This window comes from Lissotriton helveticus, chromosome 4_1 (assembly GCF_964261635.1).
Source record: "Lissotriton helveticus chromosome 4_1, aLisHel1.1, whole genome shotgun sequence".
Taxonomy (NCBI): Eukaryota; Metazoa; Chordata; class Amphibia; order Caudata; family Salamandridae; genus Lissotriton; species Lissotriton helveticus.
In genome coordinates this window covers 153,071,148-153,080,994 of record NC_136063.1, presented here as the reverse complement: position 1 = coordinate 153,080,994, position 9,847 = coordinate 153,071,148, and positions in this window count along the sequence as shown.

Here is a 9,847-nt window from a genome sequence, read left to right as displayed (position 1 = left end):
AATTCCTAGAAACGGCCCTATGTGCATCTATTACCCTGCCATAATTGGAAATGCTAAGAAATAAAATAGGAAATAATATAACACTTGCATATTTCAGGGCTCTGCACACCCGGTCCTGGACACAGAGTGGAACTGGGCAGAGATAACTTTCTGAGAATACAAAGCTCCAGACTGTGATTTGGGGCACATACTCTGTCCCTGTACCTCATTGGCTTGCTACTGGAGGTGGGCGTGGTGTACACTAATGTCTACGCCTTCTTCCACCATGCAGCTGAGCAGCTTCCGCTCCACCACAATTTGGACATGCCTGTCTCACATTGGAGCAGAAGCATGCCCAGTGCTCTGTCCACGACAAAAATATTACGTGTACTTGGTCAATGGGGGCCCTGAACTTTTATGGCTGGCCTCGCATAATGCATTATTTCCAGGCTAAGAGACCAGGTCCCGGATATGGGCCCTAACCTGTGAGGCTACTTGCTCTATCAGGACAGAGATGCTTCACACTCACTCTCCTTAGCTCCCTCATCAACCCATCCCCCCCATCCACCCTACCTTCTGACCCGCCTCATCGTCTCTCAATTCGCCAGCACCATTTTTGACCAGCCAGACATTGTTATGAGTGTCTATGCTTATCATATGGAGGAAACGCCAATGGCCTTGTATGGGAGCGGCTGCTCTGGGTGAAAGGCGCCCCTACCTCTTACTGCAGTTATGGACCGCACAGGGATCGGTGCGGGGGATGGGCCTGTCTCAGACTTTATTGCTACTACCTTGACATATCACCATTTGGCATCTGAAAAAGAAATAAAGAAATATTTTTTCAAATGGAATGTTTAGAACTTGACTTATTTGTTCGAAACAAAAGGTGAATTCTTAATATTTTGTGACAAGAATAGTTGTTCTTAATTTTGAGTAAACTTAATGATAGTTTTACGTATATATATATATTTTTTTTTTTCAGGGGTGAAGGGGGGTTTGCATTAAACAATTTTTCATAACGGATTCCAGTGTGCTAGCCATTTTTTCAACTGGATAGTTGGAGGTGTTGCAATATATATATATATATATTCCCAGACTATGACCTCCTTCCAAGTCAAAAAACAAAAAATATATATACACTTACTGAAAAAATCAAAGGTTAAAGTAATGTTATAGTAAGGTGAAATTTTCAGTAACAACATAATTTTTTTAATTAAAACACAGCAATTCAGCAGTTATAGTTATCTCAAGTAACTAGAACTTGTGCCCTAAGGTAGCTATAACTTGCTTCCCAGCCATGCACAGTTTTCTCATTAAAATGTAATAGCACATGTTGCAGTGATATTATCAATGTCATAGACTATGTCATTAGCAATGTTCCGTCTAATTTGTTTCCTCCGTGTGCGGCAATGAAGGGCTTCTGTGCATGTAGTCAAGGCTGTGTGTGCGGAAGACTAGTGAAAATTCACTATGCAAGTAAGTATGATGTGTACTCTTCTAATATTAGTTGTGTTCACTCCAATTAATTTATTTGAAAATGAATGCAAAATCATTGATTTTAATTCAGTTTATCAACATGGGAAAGTTTGTTTTAAGGTAATTGATATAATGTTATTGCAAAGCAAACCAGAATGGTCACATCAACACCTTGTACTTTGTGTTCACTTATGGAAAATCGAAAACATACTCTCTCAGGCTGCCACAAACCAACAGATTTTTTTGGGCTTCAACTAGTTTTTTTTCCTTCAGCAAAAAAATCTCATAATAAACTAAAATAATACACATCTGAATCCCTGATTTAATTGGGCATAAAGGAGCACTCTCTATGTGTCCTAGATATGGTTCTTTCTAGTAACCTCGGTAACATTCTGTAATCAATTATACGAGTGTCCCTCCCTGTGCTTGCCCTCTATTCCTTCAGGGATACCTGCAGTTTGGGTAAAGATTCTCTTGGTCCTCTCACATACGATCTTGTACACTACATCTTTTGTCATTTTTATGCCTGCTAGTTTGAACCACAATTTCAAGGGCATTTAGCCCATCCTCAGCAGCGCACCATGATTCAATAAGTAGATTTCTTCACCAAGGGGTTCAACTTTCTGGTTCAATTGCTTACTGTGAAAGTGTTTTCGATAGTGATGCCTTAGGGCTGGGAGATGAGTATAAGAGTGACCTAGGGGATTTTAGTGTCTTTTAAAGCTCAGTCTGACAGAGGCAATGTTTCCACTAATTTTATTTCTCCATATGCATTTATTGATTATTTGTGTATGCCCTTTCTAAAGCCATGTGCAAAACTGAGTCACGTCTTATGTCACTGTGTCAATGACCCATCCCTCACTGAAAAGGCTATGTATTGGGTGGGGGAAATGTAAAAGGTAATGTTGTAAATGATGATAATGATCCAAGTAGATGAATATAAGATGTTTATTAAGTACTACAGAGAATAACTGGTGTCCTCATCAGAAAGCAGGGAGCTAACTGACTTTACAGAATACAGAGAGCAGTGACATCAGAAACATAGAATGTGGGCCTTAAAGCAATATAACAAAATATAAGTGATGAGAATACAACATATCCTCTTCCCTTCGCATAGATAACGTAACTAAAAATAACAGATATAGAATTAAAAAACATAACTCATGCCCCTCATTATAAAACTCACATCAGTGTGAAACAAAATTGTGTAAGTAGCTAGGAGGCCTCCTTTCTCTCTGACCTCTACCAGTATTAGCAGAACCCCTATGGACTGATTCTGATACCTGGTTAGACTGAGGTAGCTCGACCACCTCAGTCAATATGCTTCTACTTTGTACAAAATAAAATTATACAGTTTAAGGCATTCCCATTTAAATTCTGAATCAAAGCACACAACTTTGCAGACAAATAGTTTTACGCTGTAAAAAAGCAGATTTTCAAAAGGCATGCCTTTCTCATTCTCAACAATTATTGAGGTCTCAATCCTCACAATATAATTTTTTTTCCATAGCTCATGCTCTGTTAACAACACCTAGCACCTTCCACTATGGTATGCAGTGCACCGTAAAAGCACAATAAATGAAGAACCTAAAAACTTAGTAGGAAAGTATATTTTCTAGAGTGCACAGTATGAACTGAATAGCTTCTTGGCACTTCAGTAACACGTCCTCCTTGGAAGTGTTAGAGACGCATTTGATTTAAGAAGATTAGCAGAGCAAATTCAATGCTTTGGTCTTCTCTAACTCTAATGTTAATATTTATGTAGCAGCTTCTGGAAGAGGGATTTAGGAAAGAACCACAACTTGATGACTGGGCACAGAAATATCCCATGTCTCACAGAATTTCACCACTTTCTTGGTTAAATAATAATTTACATATGAGTGTAAATTGTGTTTCGAAATCTATTTTACGTGAATATAACTAAAAAGATCATAGAAAACATGAAAGTTTAAGTACTGGTAAACTTTATAGAAAGGGAGAACAGTAATCAGCACCGGCTCCTTTAGAACTGTTTAGAATTGTTTGTTCAGTTTATCATATGGGCTACTGGAATGCAACCTGCACGGGTGACAAGCCATACCACAGTGGCATATTTGAAGTTTAAGGAGTGCTGCAGTTGCTATTTGCACTTTTGTTTTGAGCTGCCAAGTAGGATTTTTGTCTCTAAATAGACCCATGTAAGGACCCTCCTTTATGTTCCAAGACTAAGACTGTTAACCCGTATTTTATTCCTGTCTGGGTGTTTTTCCACCATGGACTTAAGTTATGCAGGTGAGCTCTTTGTGCAAATAATGATGTGGCCTATGTGGTTAATGGTTGTAGAAGACTTCTGAAAGATTCATTTAGCGGCAGCTTCATCTCACACTCTGTGAGGGGTCGGGCAGGAAATTACCCCACACTTAGGATAAAGTGGGCGAGATCGGAGGGACACAAGGTGCCCATACTTTAATTTTAAAAAAACTGTTCTCTTACTTTTTGTGAAAAGACAACCCTCCGGGACAGGTAATTCCGAGAGTTAAAATGCTTCTGCTGAAGTGAAGGGAAGGGAGTCTCCTGTGCTGTGCAAACGAGGGAGGGGCAGACAGCTCAACAAGTGCACTCAAGTACCCCACCCAATACTCCCCATCACAAAATTAACTGACTCGTGTTTGGTTTATCAGTTGGCCGTAGCTCTTTTTGACTTTTCACGCAACAAAGTAAACAAACAGTTTGTCATCATTTCACATTTTTAAAGTACTCCAATGATCATGCAATAATACAGCATGACAGGGAGGACAAGTCAGTCCCTCTTTGGGCAGCATGTAGATAAGTCAGAAGATAAGGCAGTCATATTGATATAAATATTCACATACAAAATTATGTAGATCTAGTGTACATTTTCAGTAGAATTAATTTGTTGTGTAGACATAGCAACACATTCCATACAGTGTTGCCCATCAGCATAGGGAGGGAAAACACAAGTGGTCAAACCGAACACTTCCCTTCCAGCCAAAAGATTAAGGGGATTATTTATGAGCCCTTGCGTCACTTTTTCGCCGCCGGTGCATCACTTTTTGTGACACACCAGCGGCGTAAAAAATGTGCATTTGAAGAACCGGGTTTTCTTAGAACCCAGCGGTGCCAGGGACACACCCGAAGTCTTCGGATTCCACCTGTCTTGGCATACAGAGACACGGAATACTTCTGGTTGACGACAGAGATCAAATTTATTAGCTGCAGATAGTAACACTAAACCAAGCAATACAACACGGTGTACGACTCAGGAGACTGCTCAATTTTCGTAGAGCAAGATATCACTTTTTATGCAAAATTTCAGTTAATTACAAATGCACACCCTCTGCGGCAAATTCTGACCAATGAAAAACATTTCACATACATTATTACATTCCAAAAAGCTCACTTTACATCGTACCAACCCACAAGTTAATTATTAGGAATGTTCCAAATTCAATTTCCACAAGTCGGACAAACCCATAATTGAAAGCACTACCCATGTAATGAAAAGACATAAAGGAAAGAGCAATTCAGATATTGAGTAGGATAAGATATGTGCAAGAACACTAAAAGTTAACGATATCCTGAACATTGATTGGAACTTCGGACAACGATCAGTTAAAGAAATTGGCTTTGTGGAGGCGTCAGTTTCAGGTGACGAGGTCAGCATCTTACAGTTCACTCGCAAGTCAAAAAGGGCAAGTTAATATGTACATGTACAACGAAGCCCATGCAACTTTGTTCGTTCGTTTACTTCCACGGCCTACGTGAGGGCAACATAAAATGGCGACTCGGACGACGCAAACAAAATGGAGTCCGGTCCCGAAAACCACGGAACCTCACCTTGTTGCACCATATTTACAAAGTGACGCATTTAGGAAGATGTGTCACTTTGTAAACCCCTGCGCCAAGAATAATGTATGCAGGGGGCGGCGTTCCGATGCAAGTAAGGATCATAGAAGTGACGCACTGAAATCTATAAGATTTCACTGTGTCACTTCTAGGATGCAAATGCGTCAATATCTTATGTCTGCCTCATGGTAGGCGAAAGAGTGACGCAGGCACATTTCACATGGGACTTGCCCATGTATAATGACTCATTGCTAGAGTTGCGTCACTTTTGTGACACACTCCAGCAATGCATAATTTTTGCGCCTACAGATATGTCAGAAATACTGATGTTTCCGTAACTCCTTGCGACATGATGCTGTGAATATGACGCATTATTAGTGTCGCAAGGAGGGCACAATGAAAAGTGACGCATCGCTGTTTTCTCGCAGCGATGTCTCACTTTTCATAAATGAGGTTCAAAATCTAAATGTGAGCAACCCCAGGGTGGGGCTAGAATGCCAGGATGCCTACAGGTCCACCCAACCTTCCAGTCAGCCCCAAACCCACATCAACACAAATAAGGACCCAGCTTTTGAAGCGTGTATGGTGTCATATATTTATCCATCCTAGATATTACTCGGATTTTCTGCCTTTTCCCGCCTTATTTCACCCGAAACTTAAAGGAACCACTTGAGGACCCTGAATCTGGGGCCTTGGGCGGTGGGGAAATTGTTGATCTCAGGGAAGGCGATTCATCGAAGGCAGGAGCAATAGGGCGAGCACCGGGCACAGCTGAGGTATATGAAAAGCAGGCCCCTTTTTCCATCCCTCCCTTGAGGAATCCCCTTGAACCTGTGTCCACTTCATGGAGCCCGAGGACACTGCCCACTTGCCTGGAGGGAACTGGACAAAGGAAAGGTGGGATGTATCCTTCTCAGAATAGTAGGGCATCAGTGTGGCAGACCAGGAGCAATATGTTTGAAGAAAGCAGGCGAAGTCGCGGGGCTCCTCGGCGCCTACTATTGTCTCCCCACAATATCTTGCTCGGTCGATGTGCAGTCTTCTTGCCAGGGTGCCTGCTGCATAAAAGAAATGTAAATGTGCACAATTGGTTATTCTGCAATTATAAAGGGCGCTTGAACCCAGTATTGGCTTTAATTAATGGGATCACTTGAAGCTTGCTGATGACACACATTTATTCTTTTTGACAGGTATAGTAAGTGAGTTTCCAGCTGAGCTTTGAACTGTGTTCAAAGGACAGTCATAAAAATGTGCTTCCTGAATGACACATGCATCCTTTTTGAGAGGTCTTGCAGGGTGTTACCAGCTGAGCTGTGAAGTTTGTGCTTTTAAAGGGCAGTTATAAGTAACATTGTACTACATACAATATAGATATAACTAAAATCAATATTCTGGGAGCACTTTTTTTTAAATCTTAAACCTTTTTGAACATTTTGTAGCAGGCTATCTGATAGTGTGTGTAATGCAAGTTTAATTACCTACATATTCATAGTGCTTTCTGTCACACACTGGGACTTTGTAGCACTACACATACACAAGTCACTATTTTTCACTGCACCAACCAGGATTCAGTTCTGTTGCTCTCTGGTTAAAGACACAGACACAGACTCTGCAGTGCATTAACTAATAGAGTTTTCATAAAGTACGCTAGTGCATTTATTTATTTATTTATTTTTAAAGTGCTACGCCTTTGACACCGCTCGCTCACTCACTCCACCGCCATTAAACACAGCGTTACAGTCCGCATACTTTTATTAAGGTACTTCGAAAACTGCCCTTTCAAGAAAATTTCTGATAGCCTCGTCATTGGTTCCCCCTGCTGTCAGTCATAAACGTTCTAACTTTCTTAATCAGCCTGCTTGTGAGCAACCTGATTGAGGACTGCCAAAACCATAAGCCTTGTTGCTTAATGTGGGGTCCCCCTTTTCCATTTGATCGCATTGATCCTCCGCTCAGGCGTCTGTGGTTCTAGGCGTAGAAACGTGTTAATAACAAACGGAGCAATCATCAATTCCCTCATTTGGATTTCTTGACACATCCATATTAGGCGGACCGTCCAAAGTATATTGACGTAACCCTCTTGTGTTACCTTTGGTTCTTTGGTCCAGACCCCGGTACCCGCCCCTCCCATCCCTGTCCTGAAGAAGACCCGCAGCAGAGGCCTTGAAACCGCCCCTTTCTTGCGCCAGGGTCGAAACGTCGACGGCTACCCACCCAATCTAAGGCCTACACACTAATTTTTTTCCCCAATCCCCCCCACACACTGTGTTAGTTATAATTGATGTATATATAAATGTATGGGTAGGCCTTTGTTTGTTCAACTGAAAAATTGTGGTTTTTAGTTGTACTGAATCATTTTAACTTTAATTTCCTTTCAATTCACTTGAGCACCCCTTTAATTTCTTCCTTCTGTCCACTGCATCTCGCAGTCTCTCTTGATCACTTATTTTAGGATTATGTAAATAAACTTGTGATATAAAAATGAGACCAAGTTCGTCTGGCTTTTGATCTATATGTGTTGGGTTTGTTGCAATTAATATTGCCGTTTGCAAATTATACATCTCCTCAGGTACAGATTTTATCTGTTTATGTTAACAATAAGACTTACATTAATTGCGTCTTGAGTTATATCAAGGACCACTCTGTTTTCATATATGCTTGTGAGTTGTGATCACATCATACAATAATGGCCAATCATGTCTTCTGGCTCAGCAGTCATTCCACCCAATCCTCGAGCATCCCCTCCAGCCCGATGAACATCTGTTATCCACCCTCCCAGACTTTCGATGAATCCACCCTTGGTGAAAAGGAAAGGCTCTGATGACTTCTAGCTAAGTTTGTGGTACGTCATACACACAAAAAATCAATTGGGGAAGTGTAGAGGAAATGATAGAATCACCCTCCTGAACTAGACTTGTAAACAATGGGATTCTATCAATGTGAGTGGTGACTAATTTTATATGATAATGTGTATTCTCTAAACTGGTGAAAACACTACAATGTGAAAATTAGGCCTCTCTGCGGGTGGCAGAGTGAGGGCACTGTGTGTTTTTAAAATACCTCTCACACACTATGAATCCCATAGTGTCATTCTCCCATCATTGGGGTCTTCCCGTCCCTCTACGGGGCGGGGCGTGCTTCAACCTACGAGTGACGCAGGAGCACTTATATTTTTGACAATAGGCTATGTGATGTGATGAGGATAGTGGTATGTGTTAGGGAGTGTAGGGACCTATTTAAGTGAATGGTGGTGTAAAAAAAGTTACAAATTCCCTGGCTAGTCGAAAAAATTAATTTTAATGGCTTCGCAGGCTGGGAACATTAAAAAGGGGGTTAGTAAGTAGAATTACAAGTGTGGTCTACTTTGTCGACATGACATGTTTCATAGGCAGACCCCTCCTGCCTACTCATCAGGACCTCTGTTGATCCCTACAAAAAAACTCAATTCTAAACTAAATGTTAAATGCCTATAGTCCTAAACCTTAACAGCAAAAATCAGCTGCTAGGTTTTGCCTCTGGGCTTGAGTTGGCCCTTAGTGAGGCATTATCATGAAAGAATTTTCAAGAAAAATGACCTAATATGGTCTATTTGAAGCCTGTTGATATGACCTCATGAGCCTGCGTCTTAGGGTAATTAGTTGACTGGTTAGTGACCGCATGCCTAATCTGGCTTTATTCCATACCCTTCAGCAGCTCCGTGGATGTAATTTTCACATTGTAGTGTTTTCACCAGTTTAGAGAATACACATTATCATATAAAATTAGTCACCACTCACATTGATAGAATCCCATTGTTTACACGTCATACACACATGCATGTCTGCAACGTCTAATTAACTCAATTAAAAAAATAAGCTTTATTCAGTTGGGACATACAACCATGAAAGCACAATATATATACACATAACAAGTTAATAACAGTTAATAAAAAGACGACATCCACATTACAAAAAGGCGTGCGAATACTGATTTCGTTAGACATTGTACATAGCATCAGTTCTCCTAAAATAAACAGTAAACACGTAGCAGCTTTACACAATTTTGTTACTTAAATCCAAAAGCACGAGGCTTCAGAAAGTGCAATATAAAGTGCGTACGTTACTGCATAGCTCCTAATGTAAACAATAGACTCATAGCAGCATTACATGGTTATGATGACAAAAGACCAGGTCACATAGGTTTCAGAAGTGCAAAATATAAAATGCAGAATGCTTAATCGAAAGATCCACCCCCAAACATTATGGGGATGATAATTTACGTTAGAACACCATACTCTTTCTAGCCTTAATTGAACTTAAAATAAATGTAGCAGTATAAAAACAAATCTCATGTTCTTTAAGTGCAAAAAGTAGGGTCAGAGCAGCATTAGTGGTTTTGGCTTCGTACTTTTTAAACAATGGTTTCAAGATAAACAATTCTAAAAGACAAGAACAAGTCACATAGGAGTACAAAATGCAAGGTGCTCTGTTTTGTAATCCCATCACAGGGCCATGCGGAAACAGGGTGCTATTTCATCTTAGGGAACGCAACCAAGTGATGCACAAGG